General features: G+C 38.1%; 1 protein-coding gene and 1 long non-coding RNA gene across 2 annotated transcripts in view; both read right to left on the bottom strand.

Annotated features, from left to right (window-relative positions):
• LOC128383567 (butyrophilin-like protein 8) overlaps positions 1-21,963 on the bottom strand; it is a 30,775-nt gene extending 8,812 nt beyond the window's left edge. Inside the window, exon 1 of the mRNA XM_053343171.1 lies at positions 21,958-21,963. The gene's annotated coding sequence lies outside the window, so the exon portion shown is untranslated. The remainder of the gene's footprint in view (positions 1-21,957) is intronic.
• Positions 21,964-21,973: 10 nt separating this feature from the next.
• LOC128383726 (uncharacterized) lies at positions 21,974-23,916 on the bottom strand. The gene is made up of 3 exons (XR_008323953.1): positions 23,857-23,916; positions 22,469-22,597; positions 21,974-22,010 (listed from the first exon to the last, which is right to left on the bottom strand). It is a non-coding gene; the product is annotated as an uncharacterized LOC128383726 (long non-coding RNA).
• Between the last annotated feature and the right edge of the window lie 1,332 nt (positions 23,917-25,248).

Raw genomic sequence — 25,248 nt, 5'->3', positions numbered from 1 at the left:
TGCTGGGAAATGTTGGGTCCTGGCATTAATGTGGATGTTCCTTTGACATGTACCACCTACCTAAACAGACTAAGTACACCCCTCCATGATGAAGAAGTCCCTGATAACTTAACTGTGGTCTCCTTCACCAGTATAACTCACTGCCACACTGCAAAAATTGTTCAGGGATGGTTTTAGTTGAGTTCAAAGGTGTTACCTTGGCCTCCATTGCTCAGATGTCAAGCCAATTGAGCATCTGTGGGATATGCTGGGAAAACAGGTCAGATCCATGGAGGCCCCACCTCACAACTTATTTGACTTAAATGTTCTGTTGCTAATGTCTTGGTGCCAGATATCAGAGCACATCTTCAAAAGTCTATTGGAGTCCATGCAACAATGGGTTAGAGCTGTTTTGGTGGCATGAGGGGGACCTACACAATGTTAGGCAGGTGGTTTCTAAAGTTTTTGCTGATTGGTATAGATATAACAAAGAGTAGGAAGACAATATAAAATACAAGCTTAAAGACTTTTAAGAATAGTGTCACATTGGTTGAAGTGTTGGTTTGGAGCTTAAGTTTGAAAATGTTCCTTTTCAGTTTTGTAAGTCATAGTGTTACAAACATTTGCATAGACTTCAATCTTATTTGTGATTTGTGTAAACCAGAATATTTTCTTTACTATGTTTACTTGTGTTTTAAGTCTCTGCAAATTGTATTTAGTTGAATTATTGAAAGGCTAGAAAATGACCAGGCACATTGTATAACTGAGTGTATAACTGTGAGTCTTGACTCTCTTAACAATTATGTTTGTGTTTTAAGTTTTGACCAAAAAAACAGTATTAACACGTTTTTTGGTCAGTCACTATTGGCTGTGGAACTGTTGCTACAGGTTGCTATAGTCAACTCAAGTCTAAGGTCTTGGTCCTGACTGGTTCACACAGCCTACTTCACATTGTTTCTCAAAGTTGGGTGATTCATGAGGAGGCCATTTGACCAAACAGACTAAAAACATGATCTTTGGTGCAAAGTTACATAATGTGTTAAATAGCTTATGAGCACCTTGGCTTAAAGTACATTATCTTGATGCATCTATGGTGAAAAATTGTAAGACTTAAGTTGCCATAACCATCACTAAATCAGCTGATTGTTGCACAAGGTGATCACAAAAAGTACAGCATGTCCACTTATACAACCCAACCCAACCCAATACATTCCCACCTCAGTTGGTGAAGGCACCAAAAAGCTGAGACAGAGTCGGATCACCTCTTGTTGCTAATACTCAGTGGAGGTCCGAAATCATTTGGCATCTTCTGACACCTGCTGTGATTGAAGCCATTAGCGTGAGGATGTAAATGGAGCAGGAGTCACATTGTCTGATCCTTTGTGCCATGTCCGTTCACACTTTGGAGTTGAGACGCTCAAACTTGGGGGAAGTGCCTAGAAGACAACAGTAAGTACAGATGAAACACTGTCACATACAAATGAGATCAGAACACACAAGAAACATTTCCAGTAAAAAAAACAAACACTAAAAGCATGATTGACATCTTTCATTTACAGAATATGGCTGGAGATTTTCAATAATGTTCTTTTTATCAACAAATACTATAAAAAGACCAAAACCAACAATGGCAGAATCTACTTACAAGGTTTATGTGTGTATCTAAAGCCTAATACTGTGCCGTAGATCTCCATTACTGTCCAAAAACCCTTAAAAACACTATCAGTCATGTCGCTGCACTAAGTGACATCACAGAGAACATAGGCATGCTTATTTAGAGAGACTCATGACAATAACCACATTTTCAGTCACTGAGGAGTAGTTTGACGTGAGCCAGATGCCACTGAACAAAACTGTCATCAGCAAAATGTACTTTAAGTGTCAAAAACAAAAGCAGGGTGACCTGTAATCAGCATGTCATTGCTGTAGCTGCTGGAGGTGTAGCTAGTTTAAACTACTTTAAATAGTTCGCTAGTTTAGTCCAGTGGGTCCCAACATAGGGTTTGGCCCCTCCGAAGGGTCACCAGAAAAACCAGAGGGATCGTGGGATGTTTAATGGGAGAGGAAAGAAGAAGAAGAAGGAGAAAAAAAACAGTATATAGTATAGTATAAAAAGTATAAAGTAGCACAAGGCAATACTCAAAATTGTACTTAAGTACAGTATTTGAGTAAATGTACTCGGTTACTTTCTACTACTGCCGTCTAGAGACACAAAATGGCTTCATACTAATTGTTTTTAACATATGTAGTAGTACTCCCAAACACCTGGAGACACACTTTAATTGACAGAGTTGCTGTTTAAATAAAGTAAAAGCGTAATGTGTGAAGTGTAATGCGTCAGTAAACATACCTTCATGATGATGATGTCGATGTCGATGTCGATCTACAAATGTTACCAGAGGTCTCACAGCTGGAGTTGCCAGATATAGACCATAAACTACTAGAGCTGCCAGAGCCACAGCTGCTAGAGCTGGTCCAACTATGGTCAGATAATAGGATCTACCTCGTTGCTGCTTTGGACGTCCTCGACTGTGTTTTGGACCTGTATGTAGATGGTACATCAGAAAGTGATTTTAGGGGCAGTTCAACAGCCAGACTGAAACACAGAGCAGCATTTGAAGTCTGTATTATTTTAAAAATCTACATGTTGGCAGATTTTTTTAATACATTATTAATACAGTATAAGTCAAAAAATTGGATACACTTTCTCATTCAAGTGGAAGGTGTGTCCAAACATTTGACTGGTAGACTACTGTATATTTCATTATAACATTAAACTGTAACAATGAACAGGAAGGCAACAGGAGGTCGGTTAACCCTCCTGTTGTCTTCCTGTAAACCAAGCAGGATCTTGGATCAACCTCCCAGATCAAAATTGACCCAAGGACAGCAAATCAACCTTAACCCTATGAAAAGTTACACAATATGTAACGTCTATGTTATTATTAAATGTGTAACCATCGTAACCTTTTAATATTGAGAATGCATGCCTTCAACATTTTTTTTACATCTTTTGACTTACCCACATTATCTGCTTCCCCATGTGTGCTGGTGGATACATCATTGTTATTCCCATGAGAGGTTTGGCTCACATCCAAGATGAAATGTTCTGTGGAGGAAATCTGTGTTAGTATTATAGTCAGATGACCACTAGGCTACACAGTATGGCACTAGTCAACAAATGTCTGAGTTCTGCTGTCTTACCAGAGGCCTCGAGCCCCCAGCTCTTCGTGATGTTGTCATAATTAGCCGTCAGATTACACCGGTAATTTCCAGAGTCATCGGTTGTGACTCTGGACAGATGAAGTCTGAGTTGTCCTTCTCTGAGAGCGTCTTCGTCAAACTGCACCCGTCCTGTAAATTGTTTATCCTGAGACTCGGAGACCTCAACACCATTTGTTATCTCACACAAAATCTTAACCGGCTTAGACTGGAGAACACAATGGAGATTGGTGTGAGACATGTCAGTTTCATTCTGACGGTCCAATTTTATGATGATGTTATTGTTCTCTTCGGCCTGATAGAGGGTCGGCGCTCCTTTTACGGCTAACATGCCTGAGAGTTAGAGGAAAGAAAGGCACAAGAGAGATATTGTTTCCTTTAGACACAAAGAATTTGATCTCCACATTTAAAACAGCAACCAGTAGTGTGTAACTTCAAATAAAAATGAAAACCAACCACAGAGAGAGGTCATAATGAGGATCCAAATCATGTTGTCCCTGTGAGAAGACATTCATTGGAGAAAGAAGGTTTAGATGTGTTTAGATGTATTTTGGAAATACATTTTCTTAGTCTATGGATTATGAAAAATAGTAAATATAAGGTGTAACCAATGGTAACTAAATCCACTGACCAGCACCTATATTTTTAATGTCTGGTGACATTTTAGGGCCATTTTATGATTATTTGGAATATATTTGTTACATACAGTTACTTTAATGTTAACATGCTGCATCTCATTTTGTCTAATTGGTACAAGAAAGTATAAAAACAACAATTGGCTCTTTTATAGCAGGTTATGTGCCGAGCCTGTCACTGGATGCCTGCCAATTACGCTGATGGGTCAATAGGCTGTACGCACTGCTGGGTAAATAACGTAAAAGCAAAAGTAAAAGTTATGAACTTTGTTGAGTTTGTTATTAATCGCATTTATTTTACCTTGAATACAAAATAAATACTTTACGTTCTGCATTCAGGTAACACAATATGTCTATACAACAATAAAATAAAGATGTTTTAATCACCACTTACTTGCGGAGAGAGACGAACTGCGCACTCTTTAACACCTGTTGTAGAATTAGTGTGAAAATGTGACTTTTTTCTCGATGTCAGCCTGAACAATAAACGTCAGCTGCTGCAGAGACGAGTCAAGACGAGCCAGGTGCAAAACAAACTCGGGGGTCAGATCGTCATGTGCAGACGGCAGCAGCGTGGGAACAAATGTTTCTGAGTGTTAATAAAACCTGAGGAAAGTTGGGAGGAGGTTGAAATGCCTTATGAGCCAAGATAATCGGCCAATCGGAAGGAGGCATGACGTCTGGTTTGTTTTCCCTTGATAATTAAAGCTGAGTTGTTGTTCCAGAAATCAGACGAGTATGGTAGACCCACATAAGAGGTCTACGAGATCTCATAGTCACATCAACATAACTGGAAAATGATGTGAGAATAGTCGCAACCGGCTGTCCTCAAACAACCCCAAAACTCCAAGTTTACTTAAATGCCTGGAAATCCCCTTTACTGTACTTTCACTTTCATTATTACAACACAAAGCTCCCACGCCTTCTTCTTTACAGCTGCTTTATATCTTCTGACTATTAATAGCAATCTAACATGACTACAAAAAGCATGCAGTTGTTAACATTGATCAGACAGCACTAAGCATACATCTGTTACATTGATTCTGAAATGTGCATATTTGTTTTCTGGGTGTGTTTTTATATGATATTTCTGTTGTACTGTAATAACCAGTATGACATATACATATACAGTACCAGTTAAAAGTTTGGACACACCTTATTTTTCACTAGTATTTTCTACATTGTACCGAAGACAAAACATTTTACATTTCTTGAAATTTGACAGATTGACTGACCTTCATGTTTTATATTAATGATGGAGTGTGTGTGGCATATATAATATGGATTACTACAGCAATCAGTTAGGGCTATTTGCAATTTACCAAAACTATCTTGTGCTATTCTGCATTGTTAGAAAGAGTTTTTAAAAAAAAAGAATAAACAAAAACTCTTTTGAATAAGTGTCCAAACTTTTGAGTGGAAGTGTATGGAGTCAAAGAGGTCATCAAAATTCAGTTAAAAAACCCCCATTAAAAACACTCATCATTTTAATATACTGTATATATTCATGTTATGTGATGTTTGCATCAAACAGACACTTCTGCAAGTTTAAAAAAATGTTTTTATTTTGTATGTAAACTGATTTACCAGAGGCCTGTACTACGAAGAAGAATTAACATACCCAGGATATCTCTCCGTTACCTGGGTTGACTTACCCAGACATTCGCAATCCTGATAAGCGGTACCGGTTTCGGGCAGAGTACTTCCTCAGTGCCCTTCCTTTCATAGCGACATTAAGTTAGTTTAATATTCAACATTGGAAATACAAACCTATTATGCGCTTCAACCATTTGAGTGAATGATTTCAAACCAACTGTATAACAGAGTAATATCCCTCATGTGCCGCAAGGCTTATTTTACAAATATATATTTTGGCCAAATAAAAAAATTGCATCTATCACTAAAAACTCTTTCTCTCCTAAGCGCTCCTCTCGCGATCCGCAGCAACGTCAACAGAATCTTCTAAGAATGGGCAGGTCATTTTCTGGTGTTGCTTTTGTACTCATTGATCTCTTATCCAGAACATAACCTGCTCCGGAGCAGTTTAGCCGTTCAGCATCAGTATCGGTAAGAAGTGAGCCAGTTTTCGTAGTACGGTAAACCCAGGGTTAACCCTGAAGTTACCTCGATAAGAGAAAATCCAGCTTCGTAGTACAGGCCTCTGGACACTGAAAATAGTATTATGCACTCATAGCACAACACACCATAAAAAAGATAGCAGCAGCAGATATGTTATTACTTGTAATACAGATACAGAACAGTCATTCAATATTACAAGCTTGTATGGCACAGGGGGAAAACCAAATGCCATATTCTGTGAGGTATAATCATTGATCAAGCAGCATTTCCCCCCAAATATTTAAAATAAACAAGAGTAAAAAAAAGGGGAAGGTTGTATTACATTTCTACAAACTTTTTTTTTTAATTTATCAAAATCTGCAGTGTCATTCCTAGAGAAGTTAAGGACGGGGGGGGGGGGGGGGGGTAATCAGAGGTAATCAAGAGTTATCATTTACAGAGAATGGATCTGGCTTTGAAGTGAACTCACTTCTGGAACAGTTCGTGGAAAGAGGCTTATGAGCTGCATAAAATACAAATCATTTAGTAGAAAGACATTCATGTGTCTCAATAAAGTGCAAAGATAGATATCGCTCTACGGAAAACCTTCTATAACATTAAATAATACTGACAGTCAAACTACAGATTCACACAATTGACCAAACAGCCTTCTTTTTGTTATTGCCACTGTCATGATCAATGTCATTGCCACTAATTAAAATGTTTGTTTAATTTTGTGACATCTCTGCCTCAGTGCTGACCACCGTTGTTCACTGATGGGAGCAGTTGTAATTGTTCCATTTGATATAGACGTTTAGTCCAGTCCATAATCTCTGTAAAGAGTGCCCTCTGGTGGATTTTCAATCCTTTAAAAGGATTGATTCCCTTTTTTTTCTTCTTATAAGGGAATCAATATATTGTTGTTGACAATATATTGTCAACAACAATATATTGTCAACAACAGAGGCCAACAGCACCAAGAAATATCACATTAATTTTGTGGATTACAAACAAAATTTGGCTGGTAAACACATTTGACAAATTTGTTCTGTATATTAACAATACTGGATAGTTACACATTCGTGTATTGACTAGCCGAATTTGAAGCAAACCAAATGACATCCAACTGTCTTAGTGAAAAGATTACACACTTGCAGTCTTATTACAGAATAAGCTCAACAGTGTAGCGATCTGTAAAGGACTGCAGTATGAACATCAACCAAATTGTGCTTGTATGAAGACTGACTGTATAAAACTACAGAAAGCACCAAAGAATACATAGTTTATACTACAGAGAAGATATATATAAATAGACTTAATATTTACATTAGGGCTGCCAGACGATTAAAAAAAAAAAAAAAAAAAAATCTCGACTAGCTGCATTTTTTAAATTTCATGTTTAAAACTGTATTATTTTGCAACAGTTTTAAACCTGAGGTAACAATATCTTCAAAAGTGAAGTGAAAAACACTGTTACAACAACAGGTAGGAATGTACAGCACGTTATAATAAAGTGCATAACAAACACGTGGGTGCACGTGGGTCAATTATAACGGCAACCTGTGACAGCGGTTTTGAAAAATAACGCTTTAGGCTCTGCCCTTCAGTCGCATCACCATCAACACGTTAACACTGACAGCCCTAATTTAAATAAAGACTGACTACAGTGGTCCAATGTCTACTCAGCTAATGAATCAGAATATGGGCCACTGATTTACATGTTAAGTCAATTATACTTTTTCTTCTCCAAGTAAAAAAAAAAAAGAAAAACACCATTTGTAACGAAATAGCAGCTTAAAAAGTGTGCAACAAAGTCAAGTAACGTATTATAAGAGCAACTACTGTTACTCCAAACAAACCAGATCCTACATAGAGACCGATCCTTCCTCTGGGCTCTGGCTGTAGCTCTGGCTGTGGTGTCTCGTCTACAGGCAGATCACTTAATGCTGCAATGAGATTAAACAATTTATAACAATTATCTCCCATAATGTATCTATGCACTGTTTAAAAAGTCAGCTTTTCAGATGATATCTGAACAGCAGATATCTTATTTCCTATTAACAGGAGCAGAAAACAACAGTTCGTACTTGCAAGAATGCAAAGAAGAAGAAGAAACAGAAAACTGGAGTTATACTTCAGGTCTGACAAAAGTGCTGAAAGCATTTTTGTCCCTTATAAAAACTGATTTTATATAATTTTCCTGCATTGTTTACATCCATGTTTATGAGCTTGCAGTCTTGTTTTCTTCTTTGGCTGTGTTAGTGCATCTCAGCCACCAATATCAGTAAAAGGAAGGTGAAACTATCGGCAGGACAGTGTGTTACATCATGCACTCATAACTCATAAACATGAATCACTAGTTTTAGTGTGAGCCAACAGGGGATAATTATTAACTGTGCAGCTGTGCACACCTTTTTTTGTTGCCAATTTTATCCCTATATTGTGGTTTTAGAGACAAAAAAATTAAATTTGATACAAAAGCAATTTAAAGTGCTTTACAGTTAGATAATAGTAGACAGTATGTTAACAAATGGAGCAAGCCAACTTACCTTTAACAATTAGGTCACATGACTTGTATAGATATTTTCCATCTGCATCTACGATACAGTGGTACGTGCCTGTGTCATTGAGTGTGAGGTTGGTAAAGAGACATTCAATCCGTCCTGTCTTGGCAAGCTCTGGATCACACCACACTCGTCCCCGGTAGAGCTCGTCTTGATACGGATTAGCTTCATTCTTGCTGTCATAAATGAAAACTTTCCTGTGTGATTTCAAACAAATGATGTCTATACTCAGTGAGAGAAGAGGTTTGTTGGGCGTGAAAGGTAAGACCCATATCAGTGAGGTTTCACTGTGCTCTTCAGCCTCGTAGATGTCCTGAGTTACATTGAGAGTGATTGGACTCTGGCCTGCGGGGGTCAAAGGTCAAAACAGACACAAAATAAGAAGATGGCCACAGCAAAAATGAACAAAAAAAGCAGATCAGAAGTAACTGAGATTCTTTGTGAGTAAATGAGGGTGTGGTGACACCATGTGTATGGCAAACCGTTATAACATTTAAACAAACCACACTCCTATCTGTATTTATATTTTAGAAATCCACAATAGTTACTCTGCTAGTCAAAACTGTATTCTCATTAGTCAGAATGGTAATATAAGATATCCAGACTCTTACTAGTAGAATTTCAAGATATCTACAACTTTGATAGTACTAGGCTGTCAATGTCAGACACTGTTGACATGCATATGGAGCATTCTGGATATAACAGCTTGTCATACCACTGGGTGCCCAAATTTGCTACAGCAGTGACTTAATTAAAACTAAAAATTCAAGGTCCAACTAATTTGCAGTTTTTGACTGTAGTATAACAGTAATATTCAACAATCCACCATGATTTCTGAAGTCAAAGGCTACTCACCCCATGCAGTGTAGAGTATCATCATCAGAAAGAGGTTAACTGTCAAGACACTTCTCATTTGCAAGAACCTAAAGTGTAAAATCAGACAAAATACATTCAATACTCAGTTATTTATAAAGCAAATTTTAAAATAGCAAAAAATAAAAGGCCTTACTGCTTTACAGAGACTGAGAATTACAATAAAAAGGAAAACAAACCTATGAGGATTAAAAGAATCTAATAAAGTGTGGAATTAAATACATTTGGATGAAATCATAAAATCAAAGCAGCCCTGTATACAAAACAAATTAATAATTAAAACAGTGTGAGCAATGTCTTCAAAAGAGATGGATTTTAATACAGGTTTGACTTTTCCTAATTTAGAGAAACAACTGGTTAAATATCAAATTAAGGTGATGGTCCCTAGGCTGTTTTAGCTGTATAAAACATAAGAAATACAGTTTTGCACACATTTGTTCTGGTTGTTCTTGGATGACACCGAGGTCACACACTGAGGTGGAACCTGGAATTTTATAATCTTCAAAAAAAAAAGTCTCTCCCACTACAGGGCCCTTAACAAACAACCACACCTGTATTGACACAAGAACCAGTGACAGTTCAGACAGCATGGAGGGGAAAACATTCCTGCGAGAACTTAGATATTTCCCACACTATGGAAGGGGGGTAAATATGGTCTATGTGAGAACTTTGATAGTTTACAGAACACAGGTGGGAAGCAGCTTCCCAAACTATTTCTCTTGGTGCACTCTCTTTATACTCTCTCTCAATTGAAAACAACCTTTAAGCAAAGGTTTTCTACCAATGAGGTTTTGTCACAGCACACAGACGAGAGAGAGTGACGGTGACATAAAGAATAATGTGTTTGAGATATAAAGGATCGTGGGGGTGTGTCCAAAAATTCGATCCATCAATTAATATCGATTTTCTATTTAAAAATTCAATATAGATTTTTTATGTGCATTTTTTGAAAATCATTGGTTACATGATGACAACATGATTCAAAATGACATGATTTAAAATGCCACTGGTCTTAAGGGTAAATACACACAGATGCTATCATGCTAGATCCCAGTGTTGGATCAGACTCATGATTTAACTTTACTCTTGAAGGATTTGGTGTCCACACATGATTGTGTGTTAAAAATATTGTCTGACTTACAAAACAGAAACTCTGGGAACATAAAATTGAATCGATATTGAATTGAATCGAATTGAATCGAGAATCGGATCAGATCGGATCGGGACCCTGTGAATCGGAATTGAATCGATTCAGGAAATCATTGACGATACCCAGCCCTAGAGGATAGTGCTGAGGAGAACCCTAATAATCAGGCCTCTGATGAGACGAGACCCTTAGTGTTGACACTTCTGTTGTCTATCAACCACCAGCAGACTGCAGAATGTTCCCTTCAAATTCTGCTCCCTCTACCCACTTGAATGAAAGGGTAGACTTACTACATTCACAATGCAAGTCTTAGTACTCCATTTACTGATCAGGTCCAATTTTTTTGTTTGACAGTCTACATGTTTTTAAAAACGTGGCCAACATCAGATTCCAGTGTGAACAAGTCATGGTCCTGAGGGGTATTGCACAAAAGTAGAATAAAGAAATCCAGATAACTGAGCAAGCGCAGCTTGATCTAGTCTGACCGGCGCATCTTGGCTTATTTGGTTGCACGTTTGCTGAGCCAGGATGAAAAGGTGCGGCTATGTCAAGCCAGGTGTAGATAGTTGGGATAAGTGCGTGTTCACGGCATTCTCAAATAGACCCATGGCATCGATCACAGAATCACAGATTGGAAAATGGAAAGGTATTGTGCGTCATTCTTCACGGCCGCTGAACAACAGCTCCTGATGGAGTTTCATGATGAGGTTAAAGAAATTATAAGAAAAAAAGGCAACACAAGCACAAAGCACTGTAATCAAAGAAAGGGAGAAAGCCTGGCAGACAATCGCAGACCGGCTCAATGCATAAGCAGTGCAATTAATGTACAATTAATGGGTTAAGCATAGCTCAATGGTAGAGCACTCACCCCATGTGTTGAGGCTACAGTCCTCGCTGCAGGCGACCACGGTTCAAATCCCGCACCAAGCACTCCTATCCTGCATGTCATTCCCCCTCTCTGTCTCCAGTTTTCCTGTCTCTCTGTACTAACCTGTACATCAAAGGCAAAAAGCCCAAAACATATACTTAAAAAAAAAGTACAATTAATACAACAGTGCTCCACTAGAACTGTCAAAATTACAATTAAGGGACTAAAGGAGTTACTGTCCAAGCCCACTAATCAACAGTTTTGATTTAAATTAAATTAAACACTTTGATTTAAATGTGGCAAGTAAAAGTGCATGCTACTCAGGAAATATAATTAAGTGCAAACAATTATTATAATTAGGTGTAGGGCAGGGGGAAGGCACATCTGCAGCTGCAGGATGCACTTCTGCAGATGAGGAGACAGTGTTGCTGGACTTCAGGCTTGAGGTATCATGTCAATTTTGTGGAAATGTCTTGCTCATTTAGCCCATAATGGATATGAAGTCAGTGATTTGGTGCTAATAGAAAATAAGGTGTAACAGGACCCATTGAGTTGCCATTGTGTATGTATGAAATGCGCTATATAAATAAAAATGCCTTGCCTTGCCTAAAATAACGTATCTTAGGTGTCTGCGACTGTCAACATGCATCTGCCTCTGCCTCATTTTATATACATACAACATAATCTACAGACAGTGGTTTATGAATCAAACTCAAATCTCAAACATGTGGTTTTCAAAGTGGAAGTTGGGCCTTACCAGAGGGGCTCAAAATGGGTTAGGGTTAGTGAATGGAAGTGAAAAAACATTACACATTTGTTATAACTGAGGAGTCAAAAGGAGATCATGTAGAATAGCCTAAATGTGTGATTTGGTAGAGATAGTTCAGAGATACAGTAGTTTCCCAGAACCAGAACCTAAATGCCTTCAAACATACTTTTTATATATTTGGTGTAGTGTGAAGTTTGTCAAACAGCAATATCAGGCAATTTTGGATCCATTATGGAGGGTCTATGGGCTCAAATACATGCACATCATTCCGCATGTATTCAGAAATTCAGCCTAACTAAGCATGCAAACTTCAGTGGGGTAATGGGGCGTCTCTAGAAGGAAGAGCACACATTGTCAGACATTGAAAAGCCCTGCTGTAGCTAAACGCAGACATCGTGCATTAGGCCTACTTCCAAATACGTCGCATTTAGTGGGTGTAGTCATCATGGACGCATAGAAAAGATAACATCGGAGAAGTAAAATGACAAGTTACCTCCCAATCAGTGGTGCTGATGGAACGAGAGGAACTTCGCCAAACTTCTGAAAAGTCGTCTGTTGTCCAGTCTGTCCAGTCTGTGTCGTTCTCTTAGGCGAACAACGACAGCTTTAAAAATGAAGCTGTGAAAATATGAAAAATTCACATCCTATAGACGCGAAAACCGCAACGAGAATTTATGAAAAGCGGTGCAGAGTCCGTGATTATGGTGTCCTCCCTTCTTGACAAAAAAAGCATGAATTTTGCCACGTGACAAAAGTAGCCAATCACCGCCATGTGACAAGCCTGCAGTTTAAACGGTCCAATGTGTACCTATAGTCTTCTTATTGTTCAAAATGTCTCATTACCGCCATCTACTGGATTTAAACGGAAATGTCAACCAACAATTCCCCTACCCACCACTTGCCCAGACTAGACAAAATATTCTCTATTTTTCAGGTGTTTCAGGGAGCCCAAAAAAATCATTTAACATCTGCTGCACACCTTCTTTAAAACCAGAATATATTAAAATGTTTCTCAGTTTTCTTTCTATTCCAGCAGTAGTGTATTACCATTGCCAAAAAGGCCAAAAACTTGATCCTTACAAAAGCAAAACTCATCATGCTTCCTGACTGATGTGTCCTCCTTAGCTTCTTGCCTCACAACATAATATTTCTCACCTACTTACTCACGAGTCTCTTCTTACATCTGACCCTGATCTATGTTTCTATGTATTGTACTGATTTTTGTTTTTGTGTTTTTTTAAGCTCCTCTACTGAACCACAAATTGCTCCTGAAGGCTGTGCCATAAGTGTGTGACTGTAAATGATTAAAAACTCCCCCTGATTAGTAGGTTGGCAAATTCTAAGACTTTGTTGTGCCCTCATACTGTTAAATGTTAAGATTCAGTTCATAATAATAACAGCCTAACACAACAATGTGAGTTCACACATTTTACATTCAGTTGGCTCATGACAGTAGCAGCAGAATGAATTCAGATGTTTACAGAAAATATTTTTCTGCCAATGTACACCACACCTGAGCAGAGAAGAGGATAACTGATAACTAACATCTGTGAGTCTGTCTTCACATGAATTATCTTGTTTCCTTTCAGCAGTTTGGACCCAGATTGTAAGAAGTGAGGCAGGATCTGAAAATCTGTCCACATGCCAGATGTCCATTCACATCTGGAACAGTTTGTACGGGGGTGTAATTGGTTCAGTTCAATCAGCTCATTAAGTAAATAACTCCTCCTCATAATGTCTCGATCTGGAGCTCGATGTAACTTCCACCCTGGTCTCCATCTGTAGGATTGACACGAGAGAACAAGAAGTGCAGAAGAAGAATCAGCACAAACAAATCAAAACACACACAAACAAAAATCTTTTATTAAAACAAACAGGAAAAAGAGAAGGAAACGCTGCCAAAGGTCTCCAATGTGAACATCCTACAAGTCAAAAAGCTGCAGCTGCTGCTTCCTGTTCTGGACCTCCTGGTGGCTGTTTTACACCTGCATGAAGACACAACACCTGTGTTTTATATCTGATATCAGGAGGAGGATCCAACAAGCATCAAGACAACAAAACTTCTCACAGTTCACCAAAACATTACAACTACAAAGGAAAATGGGACAAAAATGCTGCCATGCTTTTTTGAGAAGAGAAACAGGTCAATCTCCCCTTCACATACTGTAGGACGTTGTAAGCAGCATTACAGTCACACAACAGAAATGACGCTGTTTGTCCAAAAGGTGGCGCCATAAGATTGGGATTAGAAAATGACTCAATGAACTAACCAGTTTTATCAACACATGCAGGGATTATAAGGGTTTGAACAGTTTTCCTGTTCAATACCTCGGGATTCAAGTGATGATGATAATAACTGATTTATGTGTGTAGAAACCATCAAGCTGCAGCTAAATACTGAATGTCTTGTATTGGCAGCTTTGAGTCTTTATAAAAACTCATAACCTGATTGTGCAGCAACAACTTCTATCCGATCAAGATGTAGAAGATTTAACGTCAAAACCTCTAGGTTGTTTGAATGTTTAAATCATAAGAACAGTTCTGAAGATGAAGGGAATTCCAGCTGATTCATCTTAAAATCAGACTAAATGTCATTTTCCGATCCGCTTCAAACATTTAAATCTGCACAATTACAAGACTGCTAATAGGGAATCAGATGATTCAGTTACTTGTTCATATTGAACGAGCAGCGAGTCTCAGTTTGCGTCTGGACAGACGAACTCAGCACCAAATAGTCAGTGTTTTAGATGAAGATGTACCCGTGTAACATTAAAGTGCGCTGTGTGACATCGTCTCAATTTATGACTCATTCACAAGGAGGAGGTGCCAAGTCTTGAAATAAAGAGATAAAGAGGAATCTTGACCAGAACTGAGTAGCTGTATATAGGCTGATGTCTGTGTCTACACAGATTGTATCCGCATATCAATGAGAGCTCTTCAGGATTTAAAGCTGGACAAGAGAACTTCGAGTTTGGGACTTTCTTCACTCTCATCAGGGAAATAAATAAACGACAAGAAACTGAAAGTAAGCAAAGGTAAGACTTCATATAGACGGTTTATAATATAACACATCATCAGTGGTGGAAGAAGTATTCACATTCTTACAGTTAAAGTACCGGTACATCAATGTAAAAATACTCAGTTACAAGCAAAAGTCTTGATAGATTGCTTGTTTATTTTGATGTACCTATTTACTTTCCACCACTGTCCATCATCATAACCTGAGACTGACATGTTTAAATATGACATCCTATTTATCTACCATACCATAACATACAATAATATGTGTAAGGCATTATTTTTAATCCTTACATTGGCTGTAGTTTGGTTAGACGTGCTAAATTTACGAAGATATTCTTAACCCGTACCGAGTCGAGTCAAGCCGAGTAGGTGACTAATCACTTAAACTTCTACAATGACGTGTCATAAGACGTATCCTGTTTGGGTTTCGGTATGCTTTCTTATGGCTCCGTCGGCACAAATGATGTGTCAGACACTTACAGATAAGACTTACAGATAAGGTTTCTTTCACAGTTTCAATCACATTCTTTCCTCTCACAGGGAGAAGATGATCTGCAGGATCCTTCTGCTCATCAGCCTGACCTCCGGTGTCTCTGGTTAGTTTACATCCAATTTGATGACTTTAGTTGTAAAATATATCAACAGAATTATTAAAGCTTAGATTGTATTTATTATTGGTATTTTTACTGATGTATTTTTAAACATTTTCCCTCTCTGTCTCCTCAACAGGAACATTTGAAGTGAAAGTGACACAGAGCTCCTATCAGGCAGAGGAGAACCACAACATCACACTGGAATGGATGTTTACAACCAAACCTGACAGTTCCTCCTCCTCACTGAACATCTACTGTGACATGTTGACTGATCACAGTGACCCAGTCCTGTATCATGTACATGAGGGTGCTGAGGTCCCAGAGTCTCAGGATGAACAGTTTGCAGGACGAGTTCAGTGTGACAAAGACGCCCTCAGAGAAGGACGAATCAGACTTCACGTGTCCAGACTCAGGACTAATGACTCTGGTCTATACCTGTGTGAAGTGTTCACAGATTATGGTTTGAGCTCTGACAGATGCCTCCTCAATGTCACTGGTAAGATTCAGTAAAACTCAGCAGACCTTTCTATTAGATGAAGTTGCTGTGAGACATTTTTCAAATCATCAATCAATCAATCAATCAATCTTTATTTGTATAGAGCCAAATCACAACAAAAGTAATCTCAAGGCTCTTTACACATAGAGCAGGTCTTAACCGTACTTGTCAGGTTTAATTTTAAAGAGACCCAACATTCCCACATGACCAAGCACTTGGCAACAGTGGCAAGAAAAAACTCCCTTTTAACAGGAAGAAACCTCAGGCAGAACGAGACTCGAGTGGGCGGCCATCTGCCTCGACCGGTTGGGGTAAAGAGGAGAGAGAGGAAAGAGAGGAGAGAGAAGCACATTGAAAATCAACACTGAAGCTAGAAGGACTGGAATCTGTCATCTGGACGTCTACAGGCCCAGATTACCTGTGAGACGAGAAAGCACAGACAACTCCGGGGAAGAAGTCTGGGTTATTGAATGTATTAATAGTACATGAATGTTAATGGATTTAGATGGATAGAGGGAGAGAGAGAGAGAGAGAGAGAGAGAGAGAGAGAGAGAGGAGAGAGAGAGAGAGAGAGAGAGAGAGAGAGAGAGGAGCTCAGTGCATCATTGTGCAATACAATAATTGAATTGACTCTTCTTCTCCATGTGCAATATTCTTGTTTTTATTGATTGATTTTATTTTATTAATTTACTTATGATCTGTGATTGAGGGTGATGTGAATCCTACCGGCACCTACCAGAGCAGCACTTTTAATTTCGTTGTATTGTTCACAATATAATGACAATAAAGACTTTTGACTTTGATGGGAGTCCCCCGGCAGTCTAAGCCCATAGCAGCAAAAACTAGGAGCTGGTCCAGGACTAGCTTGGCCGGCCCTAACTATAAGCTTTATCAAAAAGGAAAGTTTTAAGCCTACCCTTAAATGTAGGGAGGGTGTCTGGCCCCCCGGACCAAATCTGGAAGATGGTTCCACAGGAGAGGAGCCTGATAGCTGAAGGCTCTGACTCCCATTCTACTTTTAGAGATACTAGGAACCAAAAGAAAGCCTGCAAGCTGGGAGCGAAGTGTTCTGGTAGGTACATAAGGTACTATCAGCTCTTTAAGATATGATGGAGCCTGATCATTAAGAGCTTTGAAAGTGAGGAGAAGGATTTTAAATTCTATACTGGATTTTACAGGAAGCCAATGCAGTGAAGCTAAAATGGGAGTAAATAAGTTGTGGTTATTTAGTTTTGCCCTTTTTTTCAGCACTGACGCCTGTATTTAACAGTAGACAGACAGGAAACAGGAGAGAGAGGGGGGTGACATGCAGCAAAAGACCTCAGCCTGGGATTCAAACCGGGGTCAACTGCATTTGTGCAATGCGCTTTAACAACTCGACCACCTGCGCACCTAGTTTTGTGCTTGAATGAAATGTTGTTTCTTCACAGGTGTCTTTACAGCAACGTTGGATCAGCTTGAACCCGAGAGACCAAACACAGTGAGTCGGGGAAGGATCAGCCTCTACTGTGGACTGGGACTGACAGCAGCAGCTATATCTGCACTGGCTGTTTATTCATTCACTCCCTGCCTGTCAAACCAGATTTCTACTCAGTCCAGTGGTGGATTGAAGAAAACTTACAGTTTATCAGACGAAACGGCTTAATCTGCAACATTCTCCTGGTTGAACTTTGTTAGATCTGAAATGTGCAGTGTTCGGTTTATTGATATAATGCTGAGAAGCTTTATGTCTTAAGTCCTGATGTTAAGAGCCTTCAGAACTGCTGGTCCTCATGTGTTATGTTCACTGTCATGAAACTGTAGCGGCACACATGAAATGATGCGTCTGTTAATAATGACCACAACAGTCTTTGCAGTATTTTGCATGTTAGTGGATCCACAGTGAAGTGATCTGCTTTAGGCAGCACATGATTGTTGATCAGCAAACATCATGAAAACTGTCAAACTGTGAGTTCAGAGTTAATATGTTTAACTTATCAACATGGAGCTTTGTTGTTTTATTGTAATGTTTAGTTGAAACTGTGATTTACTGCTTGTTTTCATCCTGTCTGTTACAGTGAGCTCTTATTTATTGTCTGTTATTGATTATCAGTCTTTCACATGTATGTTTGAGAGAAAGCCTTTGAGTTGTTCACGCTGGTATTAAGGATAAAGACCAGCAGAGGGAGCACTTCACTAGAAGTCAGGCCATCCTGTTTACAGATCCACACCTGGCTGCAGGTTACAGCTGTGTGCTCATTTACATCTTTAGACTCCTTTCAGGCACTGCTAACAAGTTTTAGTATTCATACATGCAGCTACAGTAAGGAACATTTCAACTTATCTATCTGCATCTGCCAGACTGGAGCTCGTATTTCATTAGCAGTACATGTGTGGAAGTGAATAAATGTTCCCACTGTACATTAATCAACAGGGGTGATGATGAGTGAATTTTGAATCCTTAATTACAAATCAGTTTGCTGTTTCCTTTCCATGGGTATGACACCCTGGATCTCTATTGTCTATATGCCTGCTTGCCAAACCTTTGTTCTGTGCTCCATAAGAGTAGTTAAAATAATAGGTATGATTTGAATTGTAAGATAATAATGTGAAAGGAACACCACATCACCACATGGAAATGCAACAATATACCTTCAATCTGAGTTTATTGTGGTTAAAGTAAAGAAACAGTAGAGTTGATGACACATTTAATGAGTGATTCATCACATAATTAAAACATTCAGAGGTCATATGTTGAAAATAAAGAGAAATCAGATTTTTAAAACTGCCTAACATATAATTACAAAAATACAAAAAGAAAATACAATCCCACATGCTCCTTGAGTCATTTTAGTAATATTGTAACATTGTAGAAAATAACACACATTTTATGTTCAAGACAGAAAATGTTTCAGAGTTACTACCAGCAGAACTGAAATCAGCCCCAACTGTGAACATTTTTAAATCCAGGTTAAAAACACTTCTTCTGCTTCTGATTGAGCTCTTTTAAAGCACTTTACATTTTAATCTTTCATTTGCATTAGTCTTTTAAAACAAATAATTATTTTATGCTGCAATCTTATATTTAATGCTCTGTTCTTGCATTTTATTTATGCCTTTCTATTTTTCTGTACTTTGTTTTTATTATGGGGGTTGGTTGTATGTTTTAATGTTTCTCAAATTACATGTTTTTGTGTTTTATGTAAAGCACATTGAGTTGCTATTGTGTATGAAATGCGCTATATAAATAAAACTGCCTTGCCAGCGTTCAAAGTGTTTTTGTCTTTTTGTCTTCTCCTCCAGACTGCTGATGGTTACATTTGATTTTTACAACACCATGAAATCAACATGTTGAGACTGTAACATGCTCAACATCCTGAAGCTCATTTATCACATTAGTTAACTTGGTTTTTTAAAGCTGGTAATGATGCAGCTTCTACTGATGCTTCAGCCTTGTGACAGTTGAGTCATAATGCAGGAGGTGCTTTTAAAATGACAACTGAAACATGAACTGTCTGGCTGAAAACAAAACATACTCATATACAATCTATTTAGCTTATGTATTAAATATTAAATAGATACAATAAAACAAATGTGCAAATACACATCACTACTGCGTTCTTATAACAATAATAAGCAGTATGTGTGTGTAAGAAGTAACTTAGGTACAAGTGCTGGTATGTAGCACAAGCTTATTTCAATACATAAACAATAACATATTTAAAATAGGTTGGTTAATGCTCATGTTAAAAAAAAGTAGTATAAAAATAACAAAACCAGATATTTTTTGGAAATATTCCATGTGTGAATCTCAGACTCATTTTATGGTAACTTGTGGTGCTTTTAGGCACACAAATCCTGCAGCTGCGTCTAATAGAAATATCAGACAAGCACCTATTAGGACTCCACAATTTGCAACTCCGAGAGCTGTTTTAACTTTGTCCCAATTGTATGACTGATCTTCTGGCTCCTCTGGACCTCCTGGTTTGCAAGACGACAAAAGAAAATATGTGTTTGTATTTGATATCAGGAAAATCAATCAATCATCAGCAGATTGGAGAACATCTGTATTAAGTCAGCAAATGTGGAAATGAGGAATATAAATCATACAATAAATAATTGTCTCACATACTGTATAATCATTTACTGTAACACAGCAATCAGTTGCCAGTCACGTAAAAGTAATTACACCATTTTTCCACATGGTGGTGCTATAACGATAATAATAAATAATTTACAGATGTGCCACAACCTGCTGAGCTGCCTGACTTGAAGATTACTCAGATCAAGTGAAAATGATTCATATGAGATTATACATCGGTTTGTGCTTCATCAAATTATGTAAAAGTTTCTCTTTTTGTTCCAGAGTAAAACAGGACCTCTGTGCTGAAATAAAGAGATCTACGTTAAGGATGTGCACATTTCCAGGTCAATACTTTCATTCTGGGGCTCTACTGGAATATCTTTACATGATTTACAGTTATAAACTCCTTATTTATCTTATACTGTTTCATGTGTACACCTCGTCAGTTCAGCCTGTCTGAACAAACTATTTCATTTCATGTGTCTGTAGCAGCATTTCAATTATTTTTTTTGTTTTATTCCTCAAAAATCGAAACTTGTCAAATTCATCAGTGTGTTTGAGCTGGAATCTGATCTGAGACATGTGAGTGTACAACACAAACAACACATGAACAACCTCAGCAACAAAGACTACAGAACGGACGGCCATTTGTGGGCATGTGTGAACAATCTGACGCCATCACAAGGAGGACGTAGAAGCATTCAGATCAGGTTGAAGTTCTGATTTTTGTCTTGAGTGCGGCATTTTTACATACGTTTGTCTCAAGTTTTGGACCTTTAAACATATTTAACATCCAACATTAACCTATAACAGTAAACACATGACAGGAAATCATTAAACAGCTTAAGTCCACTTAAACTAATCCACCTGATAAATGTTGTGATTTAAACTCATTCATTGTTTGTCCTTTTTGACAGTGTCAGGTCATGTTCATATAGTATTAAAATCAGGTTAACCACAGTAACAGCTCATCATGTTACTTACCTTCAGTTATGTTTGGTGTGAGGAAGTCATCGCTGGTCCCTCCATGAGTCACATTCAAGGCAAAATGTTCTGCGGATGTAAATCAGCAGGTTACTCTCAAACTCTCCTGATGCAGCAAATTTCCTAGTTAGACTTCAGCTGACTTACCAGAGGCTTCGATCAACCATCTTTTCAGGATCTTGTTATAAGTAACAAGATCACACTTGTAATTTCCCGAGTCGTCAGTTGTGACTCTGAACAGATGAAGCCTGAGTCGTCCTTCTCTTAGAGCATCTCCGTCACACTGCACCCGTCCTGCAAACTGCTCATCCTGAGACTCTGAGACCTCAACACCGTTTATCATCTCATACAAAATCTTGGAATTTGATTGGAGAACACAATGCAGGTCGTAGTGAGACATGTCAGTTTTAGTCTGACTGTCCCATTTTATTGTGACGTTGTCGTTCTCCTCTGCCTGATAGAGAGTCGGAGTTATTTTCATCATAAACATGCCTGCAGAGGAGAGAGAGGTACAAATGAGCTACTGTGTCCAGTTATTGGGCACTAAGATATCAATTCTTTAAAATCAATCTTCAACAATCCTATCAAGGTTCATAATAAATTATTGCACAGGTGGAAAAGTTTGTACTCTTCATATCAGAGCAGTAAAGACGAGTCTGTACATAACCTTAAATATCAAACTAACCACAGACAGAGGAGAACAGAATGATAAGCAGACAGATCCAGATCATCTTCACCCTGCTGAGAGGAGACACTTTTATTAGAAGATTTGATTAAAACCAGACAGATTGATAGATAACTTATACCCCGAATTTAGTGTATCCTCAGCATGAAGACTTCTTATGTTAAGGTTTGTAATGTGAAAATTATTATTTTGTGTATTATTTTTGAAAGCATGTAGTTGAATATTTTCTCAGTATTAAATCTCAAGTGACAGACCTTTAAATTTAAATAAACAGTTTTTAAAGGCTTGTGAAATTAGTACAACTGCAATAATTCAGTTCTAATGCTTTGTGTGCAATATTATCATGACTCTAATTTGCTGGGAACGAACACTTTTTCCAGTCTTTAGATAATAACATACGTGTCGACAGTTCCCCTCTGATTACTGGAGGACCTGCTCTGCCTCCTGAATCCTGCAACTGTTATTTCTCAGTGCATTTACTTCAGATAGTAGCATTTAGTATAAATCTTACCTGTTGGTGTGAGATGTTTCATCTCCCAGTTGTTCCCAGGAAACATGAACTCCTCCTGAAGTGCCAGGTGAGGATGAAGTTTTCCTGCTGAACAACTTGCTGAGTGCATTGAGTCAACCTGATGCTGTCCTGCAAATAAAACAAATAATAATAATGTTTCTTTCTGTCCTTCAACTTTGTAACTTCTATCCAACTTTCCAGATACCAAATATCAATGGTCATATTGGTGGTATTCTGGTTAACGTTAATGTGGATTTATAAATATACCTCTTTGACTTTGACATCCTGTCCTCTATTCACAGGTACAGCTTTATAAAACTCAGTGTGACAGTTTCAAGCTTTCATTTATCCCAAAAAGACAACAATAACTGCATGTTGATGCTTCATACTTTATTTATCTTATCTTCACTGCTTTCCTTTCTGTTAACTGACATCCTTGTTGTCTCAATTGTGTGTACAACTCTAAAACTTTTAACGACTTTTTTTTCATGATTTCATGTTTTTATGCTGCAGAAAGAATTTATCATCATAGGTATAATTAATACTGAACATCGGCAGCGTTAGACAATCAACATTATAAATACTACACCTCAAGTTAAATCATAAATTATCAATCATCTCCATGTGAGGTAATATTCAAGATTTGAATGGAAACAGGCATGAAGGGATTTTTGTTCCTCTTTTTCGTGGCAGTAGGGACACGTGAATGCTCTGTTGAGCACATGCTTATTAAATATGTGATTTAAACCACTGAACTGTAAACTCACTATAACCACAAGTCTCTCTCTCGTCTTCGCTTAAGGCTCAGCAGGTCTCTCTCTCTCTCTCTCTCTCTCTCTCTCTCTCTCTCTCTTCTCCTTCTCCCCCCCCAGGGCCCCATGTGAGCACGTGCCTGCTGATTACCTTATCAATTTTAGCAAGGCCATTCTTCACTGTAGTACACAACATTACTGTACCAGCAGATAATAGAAGAAGAAAGAATAGACTCTGAATATGTTCATCATATCTTCATATTTCGTCAGAGATAAAGGGTCATGTATCTCTGAATATGTTCATCAATTCAACCGTTTAAAGATGAAAGGAAACTAATGTTGTTGTTGCATTTCCTGTTCACGTCAACAGCCTCACGCGGAGCAACTACGCAGTAACAATTTCTATCCAAACTTTTTTCAATCCAGAAGAACTTTGTTAAAACAAAGTTTAGAAGATATCTATGTTAAATTTATTAATTTAATAAAGTGTGTCCAAACTTTTGACTTGACTAAATACAAATGCATTTTTATCGCCTGCTGAATGTGTCGACGTCGGATGAATGTGCGTGAAACAAACGAATCAACAATAAATGTTGGCGCACGTTAATTCTGTTTTTTAAACAAATTGTTACTTACTTGTTTATAGGTTTAGAGGTCTGTTCCAATTTATTAACCTGAATTATCAGCTGCACATACAACTGTGCAATATACACCAAATGTGTAGATGAGGAAGTGGGCGAGTCTTTTTAAACCACCACCAACAACAACCTGACTCACGTGTCCAGAGAGACTTAATGTTTAACTGAAGTGTTTCATTACATGAGTAATACATGAGATACATAAATAAAAGCCAGTACAGAGCAGCACATTTATAGTTTACTTTAATATGTGGCATGCCATTTCACACACACACAAAACACATTTTTAAAAAATGAAAAAAAAAGAAAAAAATTAAATTGAACTGTAACAGACTCATACACCCATGTGCTGCTGACAAACGTTATTTGCAGTCAAAAGGGTCAAGAAGTTGTTTAAGTTGTAAAACTGAAAGTAAAAAGATGGGACTCTCCAGAAAAAATGACAGATATTCAAACAAAAGCACATATTTAAACACTGGACCCTCTAGTCCGTAATACACTGAAGAAAAAACAGCTGGTTTTACAAAATGTAGTACCTTCAAAAGTCATGTGACCAAACAAACACAAAGCTCAGGTTGGATGTACAGAGAAAAATCAGCTTCATGGACACAGAAAGTAAAAAGATGCAGTGACAGAAGTCTGCTCTCTGAGAAACAACTTCTGCTGCATCCATGTTTTCTGTCTCATATCATTCTGTGTTCTCTCTTGACAGATTTATTACAAAGTCTGAAGACAAAGCAGAGTCCAGCACAGACAGTGAGTCAAGCTGCTGTCAGTCCAATGTAGAGGCCGATACTGTCCCGACTCTCTGGTTGTGGTCTCTCAGTAGGTTTCTGAGGTTCTGGCTGATCAACAGACATAGAGTGCAAATGAAAGATTAAAATGTAAAGTGCTTTAAAAGAGCTCAATCATAAGCACAGGAGAAGAGAAATGTTTTTAACCTGGATTTAAAAGTGTTCACAGTTGGGGCTGATTTCAATTCTGCTGGTAGTTTGTTCCAGTTGTGTAAAAGCTGCTTCACCATGTTTAGTTTGAACTCTGGGCTCAACTATCTGACCTGAGTCAGTAGATCTCAGAGCTCTACTGGGTTTATATTCTACTAACATGTCATTCATGTATTCTGGACCTAAACCATTCAGTGATTTGTAGACCAGTAGCAGAACTTTAAAATCTATTCTATAGCTTATTGGGAGCCAGTGTAAAGACTTTAGAACTGGAGTAATGTGCTCTGATCTCTTTGTTCTGGTTAAAACTCAAGCTGCAGCTGTTTAATGCTTTTTTGTGGGAGTCCAGTCAGAAGGCCGTTACAGTAGTCGAGTCTACTTGAGATGAAAGCATGAATCAACTTCTCCTGGTCTGTTTGAGACATAAAACCCTTCACTCTGGATAT

This window comes from Scomber japonicus, chromosome 22 (assembly GCF_027409825.1).
Source record: "Scomber japonicus isolate fScoJap1 chromosome 22, fScoJap1.pri, whole genome shotgun sequence".
Taxonomy (NCBI): domain Eukaryota; kingdom Metazoa; phylum Chordata; class Actinopteri; order Scombriformes; family Scombridae; genus Scomber; species Scomber japonicus.
The sequence above is the reverse complement of the archived record's forward strand: the minus strand, read 5'-3'. Positions and strand labels throughout refer to the sequence as shown.